Raw genomic sequence first — 24,258 nt, forward strand, 5'->3', positions numbered from 1 at the left:
ACCCTATTACCCAGAAGTCACCTTTAATGTTCAGTACATTGCAAAGCTCCCAAGCCCAGCACACAGAGCCTCAGTCGTTTCTCTTTTGGCCCAAGGGATAAGAACTGTACCCTCTGCCCCAGGCTAAGAGCCCTGGAAACAAGAAGGATTGAGTTATCAGCCTGCTGAGGTGTAATGGTAAGGAGATGAGGCAGAGGGTGAGTGGGCAGAAAAGAAGGCAGAGAAGAGCTCCATCCCTCCCCTAGCCCTTGCAGTTTCTAGGGTTCTAGAAGCAGAAGCATGACCCATTTAAATGGATCAAGAAATCAGAAAGGTGGTACAGCCTACTAAAGGCACCTGAGGACACAGTCACTCTAGTCTGGCACTCTGTCCTCTCTGCCTCCATCACAGGCTCCACCAACCCTCGGCTCTGGAGGGCTGCCAGTCTCAACCCACCTACTCCTCCCCGCACCTGGTCCCATGCCATCCTAGCCAGACAGGGCTCTGGCTGCAGGCTGCTCCCACTGCAGCTGGCCCTCCTGCGGAAGAGGAAGGGGCTGAGCTCTAGCACCTGCCAACACTGAGAAGCCTGGGTTCTGAGCTCTAAGCCCTCAGGCCCTGTCTCACTGCAGATATGTACCCCCACCCCGTTAGACTTCACAGAATCACACCCACCACAAAAGCCCTTCCCTCTCCCTAGCCCAGCCTCCACTGTGCATATGAGTGGGCAAGGAGGTAGTAGGGATCAAGACTATTAGAGAGAAGATGCCCCTATTCTAAACATTTCAACCAGCCAGAGAGAGATGTAAGTCACTGACTTTAAGGAATCACAGCCAGATTCCAGAAGCTGAGGTCATATATTCCTGTCACATACAAGCCAAGCTGGCCCTTCCCTAACCCAAGCCATGTACATTAAAACTGCTTTTCAAGTCTTCCTAGGAATGTCAGTCACACCTGTCTCTAGCTCTGGACAGAGAAAGTCAGCAGCTCAGACTGTGCCCCACCCCTCTGGGGGAGAGCCCGCTGGGCTCTGTCCATGGTGCTGAACCACTAACCCCTACACCAGTGTCTCTAAGCACTGCTGCAGACTCTTACTGTTAAGTACCATGGGACCCTGGAGTGGACTACACAATCCAAGAGACCACTTATATGAAGGAAGCAGAGTCTAATTCCTAGAGGATACACACACAAACACACACACACACACACACATATGTTCAAGATCCTGTGGGAACAAGGTAGAGCATCAACTCAACCCTTCCCCTCTTGGTATCACTGAGTGTGATACTAAGTATCAGAGAAGCTGGGGGGGGGGGAGGGGATCATAGAGAAACAGGAATCTTTCTACAAAAGGCATCACCACAAGGGAAAGCTAAAAGGAGTTTGGTGCACACATAGATAATGGGAAAACCTCTAGAAGGTGTGAGGTGACTGTTGAAAAGACAAGAGGCTGGAGTCAGGAGGCAGGGCTTCATAGTCTCTCAGAATCATACCACAAAGTCAAGGGCCATAACTGTGACCTTTCTGTAGGTCCTTAGAGTAAAGCATGGGGGAAACGGGTCTCAGATGAGGTTCTCACATTTCCTATAATAGCCCTAATATGCCCCCCAGAAACTGCTGCAATGACATCAGAGTTGGATTAAAATGAAGAAGTCTATCCTGAGCCCCAGACTGAAACTACTGCTGAGAGAATCGAGAAGCTGTGTCCTTCAACAAGGTCCCTGCTCTTTATTCTCCCTTCAGGACTGAAGCAGGCTGTTTGTGACTTGACAAAGCAAATCTGCAGCACCTGTGAGTGAACCATGTACCAAGGAGCTGCTTTAGTGGTGATAGCCAGTGTTCTAAGGTTAAATGAGCAGTGCTGCTCACATGGAGGGGCACCTACATGTCCTGTTGCAGGCTTGGGATTAGGTAATGGCCCAACCAGTACAGAACATGTTACCAATCCTGAGGACCCAGGTTCAAGCCTCTGGTCCCCACCTACAGGGGAGGAAGCTTCACAAACAGTGGACAGTGCTGCAAGTGCATCTCCTTCTCTTTCCCCTCTCCTTATTTCTCTGTGTCTATCAAAAAAGCAGTGGATTTACTGTGCAGGCTCCAATCTCTAGTGATAAGTCATGTGACCAAAAGAGGAGAAGGAGGAGGAGGATGAAGAGAAAGAGCTACCTCATGAGCGCCCCCCACACACACACACACAAAAACACACACACAGGAGATTTCCGGAGGCGGGGCTACGAGCAATAGCAGATCTGTTTCTCTCCTCTCCTCTCCTGGATCAACTAGGAATACCAAAGGAGACCACCTGGGACCGAAATAACACAGGACTAGAATGACCTCAGGAACCCACCAAATCACTGATGAGTGCAAACACATGTGGCTGGTAGACAGAGAGGAGCCTAGGGAGAGATTAAGTGGCTGGTAACAGTCCGGCAGTTTATCAGAGACACCACCTACAGTCTGTTCCACCAACAAGGGGATGGCTGAAGGGAGGAGAGGACTCCCCGGAGACTCACCAAGTGCAACTCTGAGTCTCCCTTGCTACTGCCCTCAGAATCTGGAGCAGCGGCAGGGAAGACACCAGAGGACAGAGATCTAACCAGGAAACTCAGGAGAAGACCTATACCTCGGTGGCTGTGAAAGTCTCTTTGCATAACCTGGATTATCTCTGCCACACCCTGCTTTATCTCTTGGTCAGGAGTCAGTGATTAAGCTAAGAAGCCTACTTATAATTTAAAAGCCCTCAGGCTCCCATAGCCTACAGGGAAGAAAAAGCACAGAAGAGGCTTTTAAACCACTGTGCCCCAAATCAGGGATTAAAATACTATTGAAATAACTGTTAACTTCCACCACTGTGAACCCTTTAATTACCTTACTTAGACACAAATCAATCCAGGCAATAGTGGTCAGTAATTTGAAAAGTACTGCGAAAGGGAACTCATAACATAATATATAAAATGGTTAAACCAACAAGAAGAAATATTGGAGAAATGAACCAGAACAAGAGTCCAGCTAAAAGCCCCCCAAAGGGTGAAGCACAAAATAATGAGGTCAACATCCAAACACTAGCTAAGGAAATAATCACAGGAGTGAGTAAAGAGTTTGAAAGAATTGTAATCAGAAATACAGGAACAACAAATGAGAACCTGGAAGAAAACACTAATTATCTCAAGGTTATTAGAGAGCTGAAAGCTGAAGTAGCTGAGCTAAGAACACAACTAGACGAACAAGCTAAAACAGTATGAGAATAGGGTGACAAAACAGATGAACTCCAGAAAACAGTAGAGGAGAGAGAGAATAGAATCAATGAGGCTGAAGACAGAATTAGCAAGATTGAGGATGAATTAGAGACAACTAAAAAAGAACTAAGAGATCTCAAAAAGAGATTAAGAGATACTGAAAACAACAACAGAGTCATATGGGATGACTTCAAAAGAAATAATATACGCATTATTGGCTTACCAGAGGAAGAAAGACAGGGAGAGGAAGAAAGCATTCTTCAGGCCATAACAGCTGAAAACTTCTCTAATCTAGACAACATAAAAGACATAAGGTTCAAGAAGCCCAGAGGGTCCCAAACAGAATTAACCCAGACTTAAAGACAGGCCATGGCCGGTGCGCCGCTATGTTCCACCGCTGGGGAGCCAGAGACGACCCGAACTGCCCCTGCGGCTCCAGACAGACTATGACCCACATAGTCAACGACTGCCACCTCTCCAGATTCAAAGGAGGTCTCGAAACTTTACATCAGGCTCAACCTGACGCTGTTGACTGGCTACGGAAGAAGGGCAAACGCTAGAAGAAGAAGAAAAGACACCAAGACACGTCATATTTAGAATGGAAAGGAATAAGGATAAAGAAAGGCTGCAAGAGAAAAACAAAGAGTCACCTACAGAGGAAAACCCATAAGATTAGCAGCAGACTTCTCCACACAAACACTACAGGCCAGAAGAGAATGGCAAGATATCTATCGAGTGCTCAATGAGAAAGGCTTTCAGCCAAGAATACTATATCCTGCTAGACTGTCATTCAGACTAGATGGAGGCATCAAAACCTTCTCAGACAAGCAACAGTTGAAAGAATCAACAATCACCAAGCCTGCCCTGAAAGAAGTTCTAAAAGGTCTCCTGTAAACAGTCAGACCACCATAAATATGCCATATATCAGAACACTCTAAAAATCTACAAGAATGGCGTTAAAATATCTTCAATCTTTGATATCAATAAATGTCAATGGCCTGAATTCACCTATTAAAAGACAGAGTAGGAAGATGGATCAGAAAATACAACCCAACAATATGCTGTCTACAGGAAACCCACTTAACTCAACAAGACAAACAGACTTAAAGTGAAAGGATGGAAAACTATCATACAAGCCAATGGCCCACAAAAAAGGGCAGGAACAGCTATTCTCATCTCTGACACGATAAGACTTTAAAATAGATAAGATTAAAAAAGATAGGAATGGACAATACTTAATGGTCAGAGGATCAGTCAATCAAGAGGACTTAACAATTATTAACATCTATACACCCAATGAGAAGTCATCTAAATACATCAAACGTCTACTGAAAGAGCTACAGCAATATATTAACAGCAACACAGTCATAGTAGGGGACTTCAACACCCCACTCTCTCATCTTGACAGATCATCCAAGCAGAAAATCAATAAAGGCATAAGGGAGCTAAATGAAGAGATAGATAAACTAGAACTATTGGACATTTTCAGAGTCATTCATCCCAAGAAACTGGAATACACATTTTACCCAAGTCCACATGGGTCATTCTCAAGGATAGATCATATGTTAGACCACAAAGACAGCATCAGCAAATTCAAGAGCATTGAAATCATCCCAAGCATCTTCTCAGACCATAGTGGAATTAAACTAACACTTAACAATCAACAAAAGATTAGTAACAGTCCCAAAATGTGGAAGCTCAACAGTACACTTCTTAACAACTTCTGGGTCAAAGAGAAAATAAAGGAAGAAATCAAAATGTTTCGAGAGTTCAATGAAAATGAAGACACAAGGGAGTCGGGCTGTAGCGCAGCGGGTTAAGCGCAGGTGGCGCAAAGCACAAGAACCGGCATAAGGATCCCGGTTCGAACCCCGGCTCCCCACCTGCAGGGGAGTTGCTTCACAGGCGGTGAAGCAGGTCTGCAGGTGTCTATCTTTCTCTCCTCCTCTCTGTCTTCCCCTCCTCTCTCCATTTCTCTCTGTCCTATCCAACGACGACAACAACAATAATAACTACAACAATAAAAAAAAAAAAGAGCAACAAAAGGGAATAAATAAATAAATAAAAAAAGAAAGAAAACGAAGACACAAGCTATCAAAATATTTGGGACACAACTAAGGCAGTACTGAGAGGGAAGTTCATAGCCATACAAGCACACATTAGGAAATAAGAAAAAGCACAAATAAACAGCCTGTTTGCACATCTTAAAGACCTAGAAGAAGAACAACAAAGGAACCCTAAAGCAACCAGAAGGACAGAAATCACTAAAGTTAGGGCAGAAATAAATAACATTGAAAATAAGAAAGCCATACAAAAGATCGACGAAAGTAAATGTTGGTTCTTCGAAAGAGTAAACAAAATCAACAAACCTTTAGCCAGACTCACAAAACAAAAAAGGGAGAAGACCCAAATAAATTGGATAGTAAATGAAAGAGGAGATATCACAACAGACACTGCAGAAAATCAACATATCATGTGAAGCTTCTAATAACAACTATATGCCACCAAGCTAGAAAACCTGGAAGAAATAGAAGATTTCCTAGATACCTACCAACTTCCAAAATTAAGTAAAGAGGAAGTAGATAACATGAACAGGCCCATCATAGCTAATGAAATTGAAATAGTTATCAAAAATATTCCCAAAAATAAAAGTCCTGGACCAGATGGTTTTACAAATTCCACAAAACCTTCAAAGAACTAATACCTCTACTTTTAAAAGTCTTCCAGAAGATTGAAGACACTGGAATAATTCCTTCCAGCTTCTATAAAGCCAACATCACTTTGATACCAAAAGCAGACAGGGACACAACCAAAAGAGAAAACTACAGACCAATATCTCTGATGAACATAGATGCGAAAATATTGAACAAAATTCTAGCCAACCGGATACAGCAGTATATCAAAAAGATTGTTCATCATGACCAAATGGGGTTTATCCCAGGCATACAAGGTTGGTCTAATATACGTAAATGAGTCAACATGATCCACCACATCAATAAAAGCAAGACCAAAAACCACATGGTCATATCAGTAGATGAAGAGAAAGCCTTTGACAAAATACAACATCCCTTTATGATCAAAACACTACAAAAAATGGGAAGAGATGAAAAATTCCTGAAGATAGTGGAATCTATATATAGCAAACCTATAGCCAATATCATACTCAATGGTGAAAAACTGGAAGCTTTTCCACTCAGATCAGGTACTAGACAGGGATGCCCACTATCACCATTACTACTCAATATAGTGTTGGAAGTTCTTGCCATAGCAATCAGGCAGGAGCAATGAATTAAAGGGATACAGATTGGAAGAGAAGAAGTCAAACTCTCCCTATTTGCAGATGACATGATAGCATACATAGAAAAACCTAAAGAATCCAGCAAGAAGCTTTTGGATATCATCAGGCAATACAGTAAGGTGTCAGGCTACAAAATTAACATTCAAAAGTCAGTGGCATTCCTCTATGCAAACACTAAGTTAGAAGAAATTGAAATCCAGAAATAAATTCCTTTTTCTATAGCAACAAAAACAATAAAATATCTAGGAGTCAACCTAACCAAAGAAGTGAAAGACTTGTATACTGAAAATTATGAGTCACTACCCAAGGAAATTGAAAAAGACACAAGGAAGTAGAAAGATATTCCATGATCATGGGCTGGAAGACTTAACATCATCAAAATGAATATACTACCCAGAGCCATCTACAAATTTAATGCTATCCCCATCAAGATCCCAAGCACATTTTTAGGAGGATAGAACAAATGCTACAAATGTTTATCTGGAACCAAAAAAGACCTAGAATTGCCAAAACAATCTTGAGAAAAAAGAACAGAACTGGAGGCATCACACTCCCAGATCTCAAATTGTATTATAGGGCCATTGTCATCAAAACTGCTTGGTACTGGAACATGAATAGACACACTGACCAGTGGAATAGAATTGAGAGCCCAGACATAAGCCCAGACATCTATGGACATCTAATCTTTGACAAAGGTGCCCAGACTATTACATGGGGAAAGCAGAGTCTCTTCAACAAATGGTGTTGGAAACAATGGGTTGAAACATGCAGAAGAATGAAACTGAACCACTATATTTCACCAAATACAAAAGTAAATTCCAAGTGGATCAAAGACTTGGATGTTAGACCACAAACTATCAGATACTTAGAGGAAAATATTGGCAGAACTCTTTCCCGCATAAAATTTAAAGACATCTTCAATGAAACGAATCCAGTTACAAAGAAGACTAAGACAAGCATAAACCTATGGGACTACATAAAATTAAAAAGCTTCTGCACAGCTAAAGAAACTACTACCTAATCCAAGAGACCCCTCACAGAATGGGAGAAGATCTTTACATGCCATACATCAGACAAGAGGCTAATAACCAGAATATATAAATAACTTGCAAATCTCAACAAGACTACAAATAACCCCATCCAATAATGTGGGGAGGACATGGACAGAATACTCACCACAGAAGAGATCCAAAAAGCCGAGAAACACATGAAAAAATGCTCCAAGTCTCTGATTGTCAGAGAAATGCAAATAAAGACAACAATGAGATACCACTTCACTCCTGTGAGATTGTCATACATCAGAAAAGGCAACAGTAGCAAATGCTGGAGAGGGTGTGGGGTCAAAGGAACCCTCCTACACTGTTGGTGGGAATGTAAATTGGTTTAACCTCTGTGGAGAACAGTCTGGAGAACTCTCAGAAGGCTAGAAATGGACCTACCCTATGATCCTGCAATTCCTCTCCTGGGGTATGTCCTAAGGAACCCAATACACCCATCCAAAAAGATCTGTGTACACATATGTTCTTGGCAGCACAATTTGTAATAGCCAAAACCTGGAAGCAACCCAGGTGTCCAACAACAGATGAGTGGCTAAACAATATATACAATGGAATACTACTCAGCTATAAATAATGGTGACTTCGTCATTTTCAGCCAATCTTAGATGGACCTTGAAAAATTCATATTAAGTGAAGTAAGTCAGAAACAGAAGGATGAGTATGGGATGATCTCACTCTCAGGCAGAAGTTGAAAAACAAGATCAGAAAAGAAAACACAAGTAGAACCTGAATTGGAATTGGTGTATTACACCAAAATAAAAGACTGTGGGGTGGGTGGGTGGGGAGAATACAGATTCAAGAAGGATTCAGAGGACCTAGTGGGGGTTGTATTGTTATATGGAAAACTGGGAAATATTATGCATGTACAAACTATTGTATTTACTGTTGAATGTAAAACATTAATTCCCCAATAAAGAAATTAAAAAGAAACACACACATGCACAAACATACACACAAACACACACACACACACACACACACACACACACACACACACACACACACACACTAAAGGAGAGGCCTATTACATTAGGCATTTTGCCCTTCCTCGCCTCCCTCTCCTTTTCCTCCTCTTCCTCATCCTCTGTTCCCCAACACACACTATGACACACTCACTGAACAAAAGAAATGCCTGGCTAACACTGTGCACACAGTCAGCTCTTTCCAGCATGGCTACACTCACACTCATATAAACCCCAGGAATCCTGCTGGTCCAGCACATCAGTCTTAGAAGGAGATCTGGCCACTTAGTCCATCTTCCACCACAATGTCTAACCATGCCCATTGCTCAGACTCTTGCATCCACCTGAAATCCTTCATGCTACATCTTCATCCTGTTGCCTTTCTGATGGTATGAATCATTTGCAGAGGTGGGGTGTCCTGTCAGTGGAATAGGGAACAAGGTTTCATAATGCCTCTCCTAACCTGCAGGGAGACACATGCATGAGTGTACCATGCCCCCAACAGAGAAAGACAGTGAGACAGAGAGAGAGAGAAATGGAGAGAGGGGCCAGGTGGTATTGCACCTGATTGAGCTCACATATTACGATGCACAAGGACCTGGGTTCAAGCCCTTCTCCCCCACCTACAGGGAGAAAGCTTTGCAAGTGGTGAAGCAGGGCTGCAGGTGTCCCTCTTTCTCCGTCTCCCCCTTCCCTCTCGATTTCTGGCTGTCTCTATCCAATTAATACAGATAAGAATTTTTTTTTTTCACGAGAGAGGGTGGGAGCTATGACACATGACAACAACAACAAAAAAAGCTCAAGGACTGAAGGACCCTGGGGAGGACATCTGAGCTATCTCCTTTACCAGGGACAGAACTGTCTCAAGGCTTGCAAGGGCTGTCCAACCCCACAGCCTGGGGCCCATCACCAGCCCTTGTTTCCATGCCCAAAACATGAAGCTCCCGGGCCACTCGAAGCCCCCAAGCCCAGTCTCCCCAGCAGCTGCATCACCAGCAACTAACACACTTCTCAGAGGCCATATTTATATTACAGTGGCACAAGAAAGCAAAGGTGGAGTTGAGCTCGATTTGATTGAGTGCAACAACTGAGCAGTTAGCCACATGTGTCATCGAGAGATGTGAACCGGGGACAGTTTATGCCCAGAAATTCATTTCCAAAAAGACTTGACACCTCTGTCTCACACACATGCAGTCGGCGCTGACACCTGTGGCAGCCTGGGGAGAGGAGATCCATGGACTTGTCTGAGGGAGAGACCTTGTAAGGTCACCAGCCCGCCCCGAGCACCTCACAAACACTTCTTTTTTCTCTGCTCTCGTGGCACGTCGTCAACGTGATGCCTCAGTGCTGCCAGTAAGACAATGCTGCCTGGTGCTGGGCAGTAACCCTACTGGTTCCCTCTGCACCCACTGCTCAGGGTTCACCACACCGGGCTCGAACCTGCCATGTCCACATCTCCAGCTGTGACATCCACAGTTTTCATGCTTGAGGTTCCTGGTTCCATTCCCAGTACTGCATGTGCCAGAGTGCTATTCTGGCTTCTCTGCTCTCTGCCTCATGTGAATCAATAACTTTCTTTCTCTCCCGTGTGCAAAACATTATATATATATATATTTACCCAAGCACTGCTCAGCTATGGCTTATGGTGCTGTGAGGGATTGAACCTAGAACTTGGGAGCCTCAGGCATGAAAGTCTCTTTGCATAATCATTATGCTATCTACCCCTGCCATTTTTTTTTAATAATCTTAAAAAACAATACAAAATCCAGGCTGAAAAAATAGCTCACTTGGTTAGTGTGCTGTTTTGCCATGCATGTGACCCAGGCTCAGGCTCAGGCTCAGACACCACTGTACTCAAACCTCCCCCCCTTCCCTCTCTCTGACTCTAGCAAAAACATAAATAAATAAAGGCTACAGTCCCCTGTGGGCCTCTGGGTGTGCACTCCTTCTACTCACCCCTCCCCAGCACTCTCCAGATCGAGTGGCCAAGCACCTTCTCCTGAATCCAGCCCTCTCTCAGCCTCCAGGCAAAGAATGACAGCTTGACCTTCAGGGTCCCCTACTGCTTTTTTGGGACTCTGGTAAGGGACTGACTGCAGTGGTTTTTCTAGTCTAATCTCCTCATCGTTCACAGGAAGAAACAGATGTAAAGAGGAAAAGTGACAAGCTCAAGGTCACCTAAGGAATGAGGGTCAGAGGGCAGAGGCAAAAGTTCGGTCCCTTGTACAGCCCAGACCCCACCTCTTGCCTCAGAATTCCCCAGGGCCCTGCTTCCGGGTTCAGTGCTGCACCTGAGTACCACACTCCCCAGCTGTGCCAGAGAGCAACCTGAGCAAGGCCTCTTGAGAAAGCCCGGGAGTGACTGTTCCTCTCCAAATTCCAGGAATCATGGCAGCCACACACCCGCGACTCCCCGCTACAAACATTCAAAGCAAGGAGCCCTTTTCATCAGTACTGGGTTCCGCCCCCCCCCCCCATTTCGTTCTTCTTCTTCCTCCTTCATTCTTTATCTAAATGAAAAAGTTGACCAGGGAGTTGTGAAATCTTGAATGCAGGAGGTCCCAGGCTGCAAAGCAATAAACAAGCTACTGACTAGTCTAGAGAAAATGGGGTTAGGGAGACAGCATAATGGTTATGCAAACAGACACTAGTGCTTGAGACTTTAAGGTCCCAGATTCAATCCCTCACACCACTATAAGCCAGAGCTGAGCAGTGCTTTGGTAAAAACAAACAAGGGAGAGAGAGAGAGAGACAAAGAGAGAGACAGGGAGAGGGAGAGGGAGAGAGAGACAAAGAGAGAGACAGAGAGAGGGAGAGGGAGAAGTAAATAAAAGAAAAGGAAGGGAGTCGGGTGGTAGCACAGCAGGTCAAGCACACCGTGGCGCAAAGTGCAAGGACCAGCGTAAGGATCTCGGTTCGAGCCCCAGGCTCCCCACCTGCAGGGGAGTCGCTTCACAAGCGGTGAAGCAGGTCTGTAGGTGTCTACTTTCTCTCCCCCTCTCTGTCTTCCATTTCTCTCTGTCCTATCCAACAACGATGACAACAACAACAACAACAACAATAATAACTATAATAACAATAAAAAAACAACAAAGGCAACAAAGGGAAAATAAAATAAAAAATTTAAAAAGGGATAAAAGAGAAAGGTGGGAGGAGTGAGTAGTCCCTGTATTTTTGCTCTCCATCAACCACTCAGAAATGACTGACAGCCCAAGCCCTGGTCCCAGACACATGTCTCCCTCACCTTCCCACAAAGCCCCTATGTGAGCACCATAGTCAGAAAGAACTGGGCTAACAGCCACAGCCCAGCAAAGTCACCTGTGTCATCTCATCACAGGTGGCAGCCGCCACAGGGCCAGAAAGCAAAAGTGGTCTGGAGAGGAAACCCCAGGCACAAAGTCTACAGACAGTGCCCCCAGCCAGACCAGGCTAGGGCCCACCCAGAGCAACTGAGAGCTGAGACAAGCACGATGACAGGAAGGAGACCACAGTAACCAGGCCAGCCTCCTCCAACCTGGAGACAAGACCTCAGGTTCAATTTCATTCTTGATTTCCAAGGCATGTGAGAGGGAGGCACCATGGGCAGTCTGCTAAGAGCAGAGAGAGAGAAGGTGTGACCCTCCTCTGCTCTAAGCCAAGTGTCCTGAGCTGTCACAAAACTGAAGCAAGAAGTGTCCTCTAAAAGCAGGACAGTGGGTGGGCCCTGGGAGTCCCCCAGAGCATGGAAGGGCTACTTTGGGGATCCATCTAGTTTATTATTATTATTATTATTAATTTATTATGTCTCCTCCAGGGTTATTGCTGGGGCTCGGTGTCTGCACTATGAATCCACTGCTCCTGAAGGCTATCTATTTTTTAATATTTATTTATTCCCTTTTTGTTGCCCTTGTTGTTTTTATTGTTGTAGTTATTATTATTGTTATTGATGTCATTGTTGGATAGGGCAGAGAGAAATGGAGAGAAGACGGAAGACAGAGAGGGGCAGAGAAAGAGAGACACCTGCAGACCTGCTTCACCGTCTGTGAAGTGACTCCCCTGCAGGTGGGGAGCTGGGGGCTTGAACCGGGATCCTTAATGCCTGTCCTTGTGCTTTGCACCACCTATGCTTAACCCACTACACTACCACCCGACTCCCTTTGAAGGCTATTTTTCCCCTTTTGTTGCCCTTGTTGTTCATTGTTGTTGTTATTACTATTGTTATTGCTGTCGTTGTTACTGGATAGGACAGAGAGAAATGGAGAGAGGAGGGGAAGACAGAGAGGGGGAGAGAAAGATAAACACCTGTAGACCTGCTTCACTGCCTGTGAAGTGACTCCCTTGCAGGTGGTGAGGCGGGGGCTCGAGCCGGGTTCCGTACTCCGATCCATGCGCTTTGTGCTATGTATGCTTAACCCACTGCGCTACCTCCTGCCCCCACCCCACCCCCCGTTGTCTAGTTTATTACAGAACAGAAGCCGTCCCCAGAACTGAGGATCCAGGCACATCAACCTGTCCTAGAGAGGCTGCCCCCAACCTGCCTCTGTGCACCCCCAAATCAAAAAAAGGTTTTTCTCCCAAGACCCACCTGGCCTAGGTCTGTCTACCAGGGCAGGGAGAGGCAGACCAGAGGGAGAGAAAATGCTTTAGCATGGTGGGAGGTGGCAACATAATGGTTAAGCAAACAGTCTCTCATGCCTGAGGCTCTAAGGTCCCAGGTTCAATCTCCAGCACCATCTTAAGTCAGAGCTGAGCAGTGCTCTGGAGATACACACACCCACACTCCAAGACACGCTTTCAGGGAAGCTGGCAGAGAGAAGAATCATGAACCCAACTCCTGCCCTCCTGGGACAGCAACAGTGTGGGGGAAGGGGGGTCTCAAGGTTCTTCACCACAGAAAGGATAAGCAGCTCAGTTAGTTCCTCTCACCCAGACAAGCACCCACCTTTTACTCTGCCCAGCTCCTCCCTGCCCTGTGTTCTCTCTGGCTGAACAGGGGAAGGAGCCTTGTGGCCACACACACACACACACACACACACACACACACACTGAGCAGCGTGGGCTCCCTGGTGGGCGAGGTGAGCAGACGTCTGACCTCAGCTGAGGTGATGCTTCCATCGCCCACCACACATCCTCTTAGGAGGGACTGACCACACACTCTCAGTGCCAGCATCACAGCAGCCATGAGGGAGTAGTTATCTCCTGGCCTCGGGGATCAGGGCATTAAATCCTGATCACAGCAGGCACTGTCCAGACAGACACAGTCTATCACTCACCCCCAGGCTTGCAGCCTCTCCTGCAGATGGAGCCCAGACTGGCCGGCTGGGCAGGAGAACACGGGCACAGCAAGAACTTTCTCATGTCTGGGGGTGCCTTCTCTGCAGTGAGCCTCGGGGGCCTGGCTTCATGAGGTCCCTTAGGGCCCCCTAAATTGGGACAAGCAGAGGGCAGCTCTCTGCAGGACCTTCCCCCCCATTTGTGAGATTTCACTTCTGAAGGGGCTTGGAATCCTGGTCTCCTCTGCCCCTCCCCCGCCCCCGAGCTGTGTGGACAGGCCCAGTGCCCAAACTCAGTCAAACATCTGTTTCTAGAAAGAACTGGGTTGATGCCAGCCAAGGTGGGGCAAATGCTCAGGGTCTCAGGAGACAAACCTACCTTTCACTCTTCTCCCTGGGGCTACAGGGTTGGGATGGGAGAGCCGGGCGTTGGAGACAGACAAGCCTGGCCTGGATGTTGACCCTGCCCCCCATGAGCCATGGGACCCTGCAGTGGAACTCACCTTCCTGAGACTCTCAGTTCCCCTCTGTGAACACAGAGAAATCTCAGCCGTATTCAAAGGGAGTACACAGAGCGTGCTATGCACCCCTCTGTCCGTCACAGAGAAATCAATAGGAAGTGCATGAGAGCCAAGTTAATGGCACTGATAATCTTCAGAACATCATCAAAGGAGTCCTTGCATGCAAGCAGCCATGATGTGTTTGCTCCCATGTCTACTCAGCAGGTTGGCAGGTGGGGCAGGGGAGCAGGGCACAGGGCCCTGCCTAGCTCCATACCAGGGTGCCAGTAGCTCTACCTGTTGCTGCTTTGACACCACTGGAACCACCACTGAGTATGGCAAGGATCCTTAGTGCCGCTCTTGAAACAGTGTTGACCTAAAGGATCCTTCTAGAAGATTGCTGGGGACTCCACAGGGCCGGAGCCCAAACTTGGAGAAGGGCCATCCTGGGACATGTGGAAGCCTTCACAAGGCCCACACCCTGGGTTACCTTCTCCATGTCCAGTGAGGACCCTGAAGCTCAGAAGTCTGGGGAGCTTGCCCAGGGGTGGCAGTGCGGGTCGAAACACAGCCATCGGACTCTCAGCCAGGCCAGCTGTCCTGGCCACATCTGCAGGGCTCAAAACCCCGGGGAGCAGGAACCAAGGAGGTGACAGGCACTTCCTCTGCCTTCCTCATCACCTCCCAGGCCTTTGGGGCCCATGTCCACGGCCAGAAAAGCCCCCATGGTGGGTGGGTGCTATGACAGGTTTTACTCTGTGCACCCCCGCCCCCAGGCTCTGTTGTATCTCCTCCATCACAGGAAACCTGCTGGAGTAGCAAACAGAGCCCCCTCTGGCGGGGGGGGGGGGGGGGGGGGGGAGGCTCTACAATGTCCACTCAGCCCTGGCTTCCCTGCCTACTGCAGCAGCCCCAGCAGACAGCGCAGTTCCCAGCATCAAAGAGCTAAGAGCTAATCCAATTTCTCCACTGTGCTTCCCTTCGCCTCCTGCAATGCCAGGATTGATTTGGAGCCAGGGCAGCCTTATTAAAGCATGCCTTCTCCACAGGGAGAGGGAGCCTTCTCCTGACTCTCCCTGGTTAACTCCACACTTCCTGCAGACGCCCCCAATCTCCCCAGGCTAGTTCACCTCTTAACTTTGCCTCCTAGTGCTGCGGCCCAGGCCGGTCCCCTACTCCTCAGAACAACACAAACAACAGGTCCCTGGTCTCTTCCCCCCAAGGCTCAGGCAGGGACAGACATCCCTCTCTTTCCAGCTCACAGAGCTCCCTCCCCTTTTTAGGGAGACTGGTTCTGACCCCCACCACTGGGCCTATGACTTTGGTCCACCCAAGCTGACACATAAAGGCTCAGTGACAATGAAGACAGGGAGGTGGGCAGCTCTCCGGGAGAATGAGACATAGGCCTGTGTGCTGGTTAAATGAGCTTTTCTCCAAGTAAACGCAGCAGGCGTTCGGTAAGGACAGACAGAGAGCTCCTGTGGCCCCAGCCCAGGTGGCTACAGGCCCTCACCTCCTCCTCCTCCCCAGGAGGGGGCCTGGGAGTACAAAGCTGAGGTGCAGAATGTCCTATAAAAAGCATATAGCACCCTCACCCCCTTGCACTTGCCAGGGAGGATATACCCAAAGCACTTGGGCTGTTGGATCAGTCCAGGAGTCAGTGGTGAAGAAAAGATCTCTCTCCAACCTTTTGGCTGAGGGAGCAGGGGTTCTCTGGAAAGCCCCTGGGAGCCCACTTCAGGAAGGTCATTTCCACTCAGGAAGGGGACACAGGTAGGTAACATCCTGGAGTCCAGGGCAACACACACCTCTACCTGCACTAGCCACACATTCAGCTTCATCTGACTTCAGGAGAAATACAACTCAAGAATGGGGGTGAGGAGGAAGAAAGGGAGGGAGGACTGAGGTGGCAGCTCAGCCCATTAGAACACTGATCTGCATGCCTGAAGCCCCGGGGCTACAGGTTCAACCCCTCCAGCATCACCCTAAGCCAGAGCTGAGCAGTGCTCTGCTTACTCTTTCCTTCCTCTCTCCTAATAAATAAATATTAGGGCGGGGTAGATAGCATAATGATTATGCAAGGAGACCCTCATGCCTGGAGCTCCTAAGTCCCAGGTTCAATTGTGGGGCCCTACCCTACACCAGAGTTGAGCAGTGCTCTAGTGAAAAATAAATATTGAAAGAGAGAGGGGACAAAGGGGTAGGGGTAGACAGCATTGTGCCCAAGGCTTCAAAGTCCCAGGTTCAATCCCCCACACTACCACAAGCCAGAGGTGGGCAGTGCTATAGTAATATATATATGGAGAGAGAGGAAAAAGGAGAAGACAAAGATAGATAACCTTCTCTCTCTCTGCCCCACTGCTGACTTAATTCTCCATCTTCCCATGTTTCACAGCCACGCAGAAAGCAGACAGAGCTTCTCCCACCCCAATTTCTGAAGCCCCACCAAGCAGTCTAACTCTGGCTCCCATATAAGTAAAGGTGAGGGGAAGCATCTGTGACTCCACTGGGTTGGTCACTCTAGCTGCTGGGACTCATCTCCAGGCCCTTCCCTCCCTCCCTCTGCCTGCTTGGCTCTGGAAAAGATGAAGTCCCTGCCAGGATCTTCCAGGCTGAGACCCCTCGGCTGGTCCCTCCAATTCACTTCCAATTTCCCATCTCCCTCACTTCGTGCTCAGAGTTACAACCGCTTACACTAGATATTAAGATGCATGGAGTAGTAATGGGTGAGTTCCATCCCTAATTGCAGTATTCCCTAATTGCTGAATGCCAGAGCCTCCGCATCAACCCAATTATGGTCAACCCAATTACGGGGAACCCTGCCAAAGCAATCAGTGGACTGAGGACTCACTGTCCCACCCTGAGGGACCCATGCCACCATCACCCTGGCTCAACCCAGTCACTGCTACCTACCCAGCATCCTGGCTGTGAGGGAGGAGGTGAGGAAAGCCAGCCACCCGCAAGCAGCCAGACTGGGGTTGGGCTCACTGATGAACCCAGTCACCTCCCAGCCAACCATGACCAATGCTCCCTATTGGGGGACCCAGGAGAAGATAGAACCTCATGCCCTTTCCCAGGGGAGGCTGATGAAGGAAATGCAATCCCTGGGGCCTCTTCAGGAATAGATGTTCAGTCTCTCTGAATGGGAAGTGGAAGGAAAGTAGGAAGCAGGAGTGAGGTGCTTTGGCTCAGTCCATGTTCAGACTCTGGTCACGCCGGCATGTGAACACTGGGACCAGGCTGAGACCCGTCTTCTTTTTTTTTTTTATTTAAAAAAAATTTTTAAGTATTTATTTATATTTATTTTTCCCTTTTTATTGCCCTTGTTGTTTTCTATTGTTGTAATTATTATTGTTATTGATGTTGTCATTGTTGGATAGGACTGAGAGAAATGGAGAAAGGCCACTGAGGCCCATTGGTGAGAGCTGCCCCTCCCCAGCTAGCCAGCACCCCACACCGCACACCCCACACCCCTTCTCCCCAGCTCTGCCTGTAACGTGGAGAGGCAGGTGAGTCAGGGGGCTTGGAGACGAGGTTATGGTGCTCTGTGTGTAAACAGGAGCAGCCATGCACACCACTAGTCGCGATCGCTTGCTTGGAGAGGCTGAGTCAGCTCACCCTTCCAGGTGTGGGGCTTCCTCAGGATTCACCACCAGGGCTTTGCTCGGGAGGTGGGGAGGACACTCCTGCTGCCCAGTCTCCCCCAGCCTTGGCTCAGCCCTATCCTGTTTGTTTATTTTTACCACAGCACTGCATAGCTCTGGCTTATGGTGGTGCTGGGGATTGAATTTAAGACCTCAGAGCCTCAGAAATGAAAGTCCTTTGCATAATCATGTGCTATCTCTCCAGCCTCAGCAGTCCTGTCTGGGTGGGATGCTGCCAGTTTCCAGTTTGGTGATTAAAGTCCTGCAGCAATAGGTGTGCTCTCAGTGTGTCTGTGTGTGTGTGTGGGGGGGGGGGTTGGTGGCTGCTTATTTCTCTCCTTGAATCAGGGTTTCAGAAGACGGGACTCAGTGGTAGTACAGCGGGTTAAGCGCAGGTGGCACAAAGCACAAGCACCCGCGTAAGGATCCCGGTTTGAGCCCCCAGCTCCCCACCTGCAGGGAAGTCGCTTCACAGGTGGTGAAGCAGGTCTGCAGGTGTCTATCTCTCTCCCTGTCTGTCTTCCCCTCCTCTCTCCATTTCTCTCTGTCCTATCCAACAACAATGACAGCAATAACAACAACAACAACGATAAACAACAAGGGCAACAAAAGGAAAAAAAAAAATAGCCTCCAGGAGCAATGGATTAGTAGTGCAGGCACCAAGCCCCAGTAATAACCCTGGAGGCAAAAAAAAAAAAAAAAATGAAAGAAAGAAAGAAAGAAATGGTTGCCCTTGGCAGCACTAAAACTGCAGTGGCAGTACCTTTGTCCTGTTCTTGACCTACTGAGGGGCTTCCTGGTGGTACCCACCCTCTGAGACTCAGTGACTGTTGTAACAGGCCAGCAGCTCATCTCAATCCCCACTTCCCTGGCTGACAGACGACAGGTCCATCCTGGCTTCCAAGGTGGGAGGTCTATAATGGCCTCCAGAGTCCAACAGTACCCAGCCTTTGGGCTCCTGAGCAGGCAGGAGGGGCCCTCACCTTGGTCTGTGGGAGGAAGCTTTCACAACTCTTATTTACTATGCATCTGGGGCTGGGGGGGTCCTTTCTGATGCTTTTCCTGACAAGTTCAGACCTGTTTTAGGAGTGGAGCTGGTGATCAAGTGCTCCCAGCAAGCCAGACGCACAACCACAGGGCTGGTCATACCAGCACTCTGCCTGTTTGCTTGGGCTGCCAGTTCAGGGCTAGAAATGAAGTCTTGCTGGGAAAAAGTCTTTCCAGAAATTTTGTTTTGGCAACGTCCAGCCCTTTCCACATAAAAGACGTGCCTGAAAGCTAGAGAGATGAAATACTGAACCAGCCACCAAGAAGTGACAGCCTTCCCTTGAGTTGTTAAGAATTAGCAGAGCTAAAAAATGCTCCCTCTGGGAGATAGCACAGTGGTGATGCAAAAAAGATGCATGCCTGAGACTCTGAGGTCCAAGGTTCAATCCCTAGCACCACCATGAGCCAGATCTCATTAAATATAAATAATAAATAAATAAATAAATAAATAAATAAATAAAAATCCCTTCAACCTAGAAACCCAAGAAATAGCCCTGGTGTTGTTGGGGACGGATGGGCTACAAGGAACCCCACAGGCCTCATGACTAACATGGAATACACTTCTACCCACTACTACATGCTAGGCACCGATCTAAACAGTTCCCAGGAATTAATGTATTTAATTAAAAAATTAATGCATTTGATTTAGTTAATAGATTAATGCATTCAGCTCAGGAAGACAAAGAGTTTGCTTAACTTTCCCAGATGCAGAGTGGCCTCAGGCTGCCTAGTGACAGTTACCACAACTCACTACATCTTAGAAACTACCCGTGTGTGTGGTCTGGAAGGTGGAGCAGTGATAAAGCTGTGGACTCTCAAGCATGAAGTCACAAGTTTGATCCCTGGCAGCACATGTGCCAGAGTGATGTCTGGCGCTTTCTCTCTCCTCCTATCTTTCTCATAAATAAGTAAAATCTCTTTTAAAATTTTTAAAAAGAAACCACCCCTGTGAACTGACGACATTCCTCCAGAGAAATCCCAACACTCCTCACAGACTTCCTGACCCAGGGAGACCCCAGCCTTGAGTACCAGCTCCTCCATCAGGGCTCCTCTGAAGACATGATGCTGCTGCGTAATAGCCATTCATTCAGGGCACATAGAACCGCCTCACAATAAGCCAGAGTTGAGCAGCGCTCCGGTTAAAAAAACAGAACCACCACCATAGTCTTCTAGCATTATAGTCACCTGGTGGCCATATTAATAGCATTTGTTCATTGGCCTGTTAGCTTCTGCAGCTTTATTCACACAATACAATGTGCACACAAGGTGCCTGCTTGTTTATTCTTCTCTGTGCAGCCTGATACTGAGGTCAGTGACTCTGAATCTGTCATCACGTATGGAGTGCCGCTACCCAGGGGGTAAGTATAGTCACCTCTGGTTTACAGACAAGACTCTGCAAGTCAGCCCACTGCGCGTCCTCAGAGCTCCCCCCATGCCTTCCTCACACTCAGCCAGGACCACTGTGTGGTGTGACTGATCTGGGCAGCTGGCAGTTTCATTCTGTCATTCACTGGGTGGTAAGTGCCAAGAGAGCAGCACCCAGCTCTGTTTTTGTTCCCAATTAGCTCTCCACTTCCAGGCACAGCTCCCTCCTGGCTCAGAGCCCCTGTCCCCAAATGGAGTAGCGGGCAAATGCAACCTGAAGCTCAGAGAGACCACTGACCTAGACTGGCAGAGGCAACACCAGCACTCAGGGACTCTGCTGCGTTCCCTGCCGTGTCTACTACAGTGAATTAATGAGGTCACACATATTGTCATGCGTGGCCACTAAGATGCAAAGTGTGTGACTCTGTCAGCTCGTGCGTGCGTATGTGACTTTGTTAATGCAACAAGTAGTTCGTGGGGGGCACCTGTGTGCCAGGCAGTGGTTAGTGCTATGAGGCTCCGCCTCGGTGCTGCCCATATTACCACCACCTGCACTGAGTAGGCACCCTCTACACTCCCTCTGGCTCTCTGGCCCTGAGTTCAAGGAGCAAAGGCACCGTCTGCACCATCTGCACCGTCTGGCTATGAAGAGCAAAGGCAGCTTCAGTCAGACGTACATCAGGACAGTCCAGACAATTCAGAAGCCAAGCGCCACAGGCAAGGGGAGAGGCGCTTCTGTGAGAGAGTGGGGAGGAGCCACGTCTACAGCCCCAGGCCCAGCCCTGCCTCCCCACTCCAACCCCTCTCCTGAGTGGGCTGTGGAGCAGAGAGGAGACCTGGCTGGAAACCAAGCTTGCCTGGACCTGGAGACTTGATTCTTGGGGTCGAGTGCCCACAGGCCCCTGGCCAAGGCGGCAGGGGAGAGCCTTCTCCAGCCTGCTCTGAAGCCCACCCACTCAGTCCCAGGTACCTGGTTGGTTGGATCACAAGGGAACCTGCCTGAAGCTGAGAAGGAGTTGGGGCTGTAGGAGGAGGCAAGAAAGCCCTCACCCAGCCCCAGAAAGAGGCTCTCTGACTGCCAGGTCTTCAGAAGTACCCCAGACATAAAAAACAAGCCCTATCACGAAGCAAAACTACTTAGAAGCTCTCCTGTGGGCAAAAAAACAGCATTCACAGATGCCAACCTCTGCCTTCCCCTGTGGGGATCTAGGACTGCAGTTACACAATCCTGCTCCTCTCTGTCTCCCAAAATAATTTGGGGGTGCTACTTAAAGCTGCCTCATTACCCAGGGATTTGGGTTCTTCCTCCTGCAGAAGGCAACCCAGGTCTCTGCCTCCCCTTCCCTGAGCCTTTCAGAAGCTCCCTGGGTCTCCCTGGACAGAGCATGGAGGGGGAGGGAGGATCGGACACAAGAGAGGCTAGAAAATTCCAGCTCCCAAGAAGCATCCTGAAGGCTCAGACTGAGAGCTAGGAAGGGCAGAGGCAGGTTCCACCGAGGGAGAAGCCTGAAGTGGGGCACAGGCCAGCCTGCCTATTCCCCGAGGGACTGGGGAGGTCACACAGGGTTGGAACTGGACTCCCCAGGGCTCCTGGGCCAGCACAGAGTGCCTGGCCTGGACCCCTGGCTCTGACTCACCCCAGGGCCCCAACACAGGCTGCAGACTGCAGCATCTGCCAGGCCACTTCCCCCCCGCGCCAGGCACGTCCTACTGCAACAGAGCACCTGCTCCTCCCAGTGCAATGGCCGGGCTGGGGGCACAGGGCAAGGCTCCTCACTTCTGCGGCGACTGTGGTGGTCACAGAGATGTTTCTCGTATCCCAGTGTCTCACAGACTAGTGCCTGGGCCTGGGGCTGAGCAGTGAGCAGTGCCATCACTGCAGCTGATGGAGCCGGGTGTTGCAGGCAATCTGTGACACCCCAGACCACCTCCGCCCAGCAGAAGGCACCCCACTCTCTGCAGGCCAGACCCTAGCCCACCTCCTCCCTTCTGGGGTACTCACAGAACCCAAGGGATTTCCTGAAGCCCTCCCCTCCAACCTGGGCACCCTCCTCCCGCCCCACTCCAAAGCCCTCTGTGTCAACACCTCTTCGAACCCCCTAATTTCTGCAGCCCCAGTCACTCTGTTACTGGCATGGGAGTGGGGGAAGGGTGCTGCAGAAAGGGAGAGCGGCTCCGGCGGCCCCCACACCACGGACTGGGGTATCCAGGACGCACCTGTGGAATGTGGCACCCAAAGGGGTCAAGTCAGGGAGGAGGCTTGGGGTAATGGGGGTAAAATAAAGATCAATCATCTAGACTATTTTTTATTTTTTAAAAAATGTCCTGCGCCCTGGGTGATGGGGGAAGGGGATACAGGAAGAGGGTCTTCAGACAGAAAAGGTGAATGATGGAGTCCAGCAGTAGGGTGAGGTTGTGCACCCCACTTTGCGGGGCCGGGGATACCCCGGGAGTAGGGCTGAAAAAGGGCGGGACGTCCTAGGTCGTGCTGAGTCATGAGATTTGGACAGAGGCTGGGGGGCGCGGCGCCCCTGCCCCAGTTCCTCCCGACCCTCTTCTCCCTACTCAGTCTACCCACCCTCTCCTCCACCCAGGGTCTCCGCCTCCCGGAGTTCGAGCCCTCCCTCCCTCCCAAGACGGTGGGTCTGGGGGTCCCCGAAGCTTGAGGGGAGAGCGAAGGAGGCTGCAGGCGGCTCGGACAGAAGGAGTGGGGGCCCGGGAGACAACGAAGCGGGGTGGGTGCGCCCCGCCCCATGCCCGGCTGCGGGCCCGGGGAGACCCGGGGAGAAGTGCCCCCTCCTGCGGCCCCACATCTGCCTGGGGGCGCACCTGGCCCCCGTCCCCGAATCGAACCTTCCAGCGGACGCGTGCACACACCCTGCCCGGGAGCCTGCACTCGGGCCCGCCTCGCCGCCCCGGCCGCGAACTTCGCGCCCCCGGGGGTCCAGATCGCAGCCCGCGGCCCCGGGCTCGGCAGCGAGGTTCGCGGCCCGAGAGGAGAAACTTTGGAGCAGGGGTGCGGCCCCCGCGGGCGGGGTGCGGACTTACCTGGCGGGGAGCGAGAGAGCGCGCAGGGAAGAGCGGCCCCGAGGTGCGGGGCGCCGGGTTGCCGGCCGCTGGGGGCGCCTCCCCGCCCCGAGTCCCCGCGCCGCCAGCCCCAACTCGGCTCCAAGTGGCTTTGCCGCAAGACCCGCGGGCAGGCGCGGCGCGGGGCGGCGCTGCAGTGGGCGGAGGAGCCGCGGCGGAGGGCGGGGCCGCGGGGGGCAGGGCGGCCTCAGCCCCCCGGGACGCCGGCTCCCCTCCCCCTGCTCAAGGTCACTGCCGCGCGGGGGGAACAGCCCGACTCGAGCCGGGACGTGAGGTCTCTCCGGACCGCGGCTCCTCCCCGCCTCCCGCGCCCACTGCGGCTCAGCCCGCACCGCGGCCTCCAGGTCACCCCAGCCCGGCTCCCTTTCCTCCCAGCGAGGCCACCTCCACCTGGACATATCACCTGGAGGGTGGGAGCCTGTGAGTGAGTGAGTGAGTGAGTGAGTGAGTGAGTGAGTGAGTGAGTGAGTGAGTGAGTGAGTGAAGTGGCTCACTTAGATAACGCTCTGCCTGCCTTGCCACGTGCTAGACCCGGGTTCAAGCTCACAACATGGAAGGAAACTCTGATCCTTCTTCTCCTTCCCCTCTTCTTCTCCTTCCCCTCTTGTTTCAGTGGGGGAAAGCCCAGAACATGAAGCCTCAAGAATAATAAAATAAGGGGAAAGGTGGAGAGGTAAAGATAAAAGACGATTAAAAAAAAAAAAAAAAGATAAAAGACCATTAATTGAATTCAGTATTGTGTTCAAATTCAAGGTTCTGGGCTCAGTCCCCTGCACCACCATAAGCCAGAGCCACACAGTGCTCTAGCAAACAAAAATAATAATACCGAG

The 24,258-nt window shown here is 49.7% G+C and overlaps 1 protein-coding gene across 2 annotated transcripts in view; it reads right to left on the minus strand.

The window, feature by feature from the left end:
• SYT2 (synaptotagmin 2) overlaps positions 1-23,502 on the minus strand; it is a 117,089-nt gene extending 93,587 nt beyond the window's left edge. The window contains exon 1 of one of the 2 annotated variants that reach the window (XM_060178592.1): positions 23,390-23,502. The gene's annotated coding sequence lies outside the window, so the exon portion shown is untranslated. The remainder of the gene's footprint in view (positions 1-23,389) is intronic. The other variant, XM_060178590.1, reaches the window with a different exon arrangement.
• Positions 23,503-24,258: the final 756 nt, after the last annotated feature.

Source organism: Erinaceus europaeus, chromosome 19 (assembly GCF_950295315.1).
Source record: "Erinaceus europaeus chromosome 19, mEriEur2.1, whole genome shotgun sequence".
In the NCBI taxonomy this organism is placed as follows: Eukaryota; Metazoa; Chordata; class Mammalia; order Eulipotyphla; family Erinaceidae; genus Erinaceus; species Erinaceus europaeus.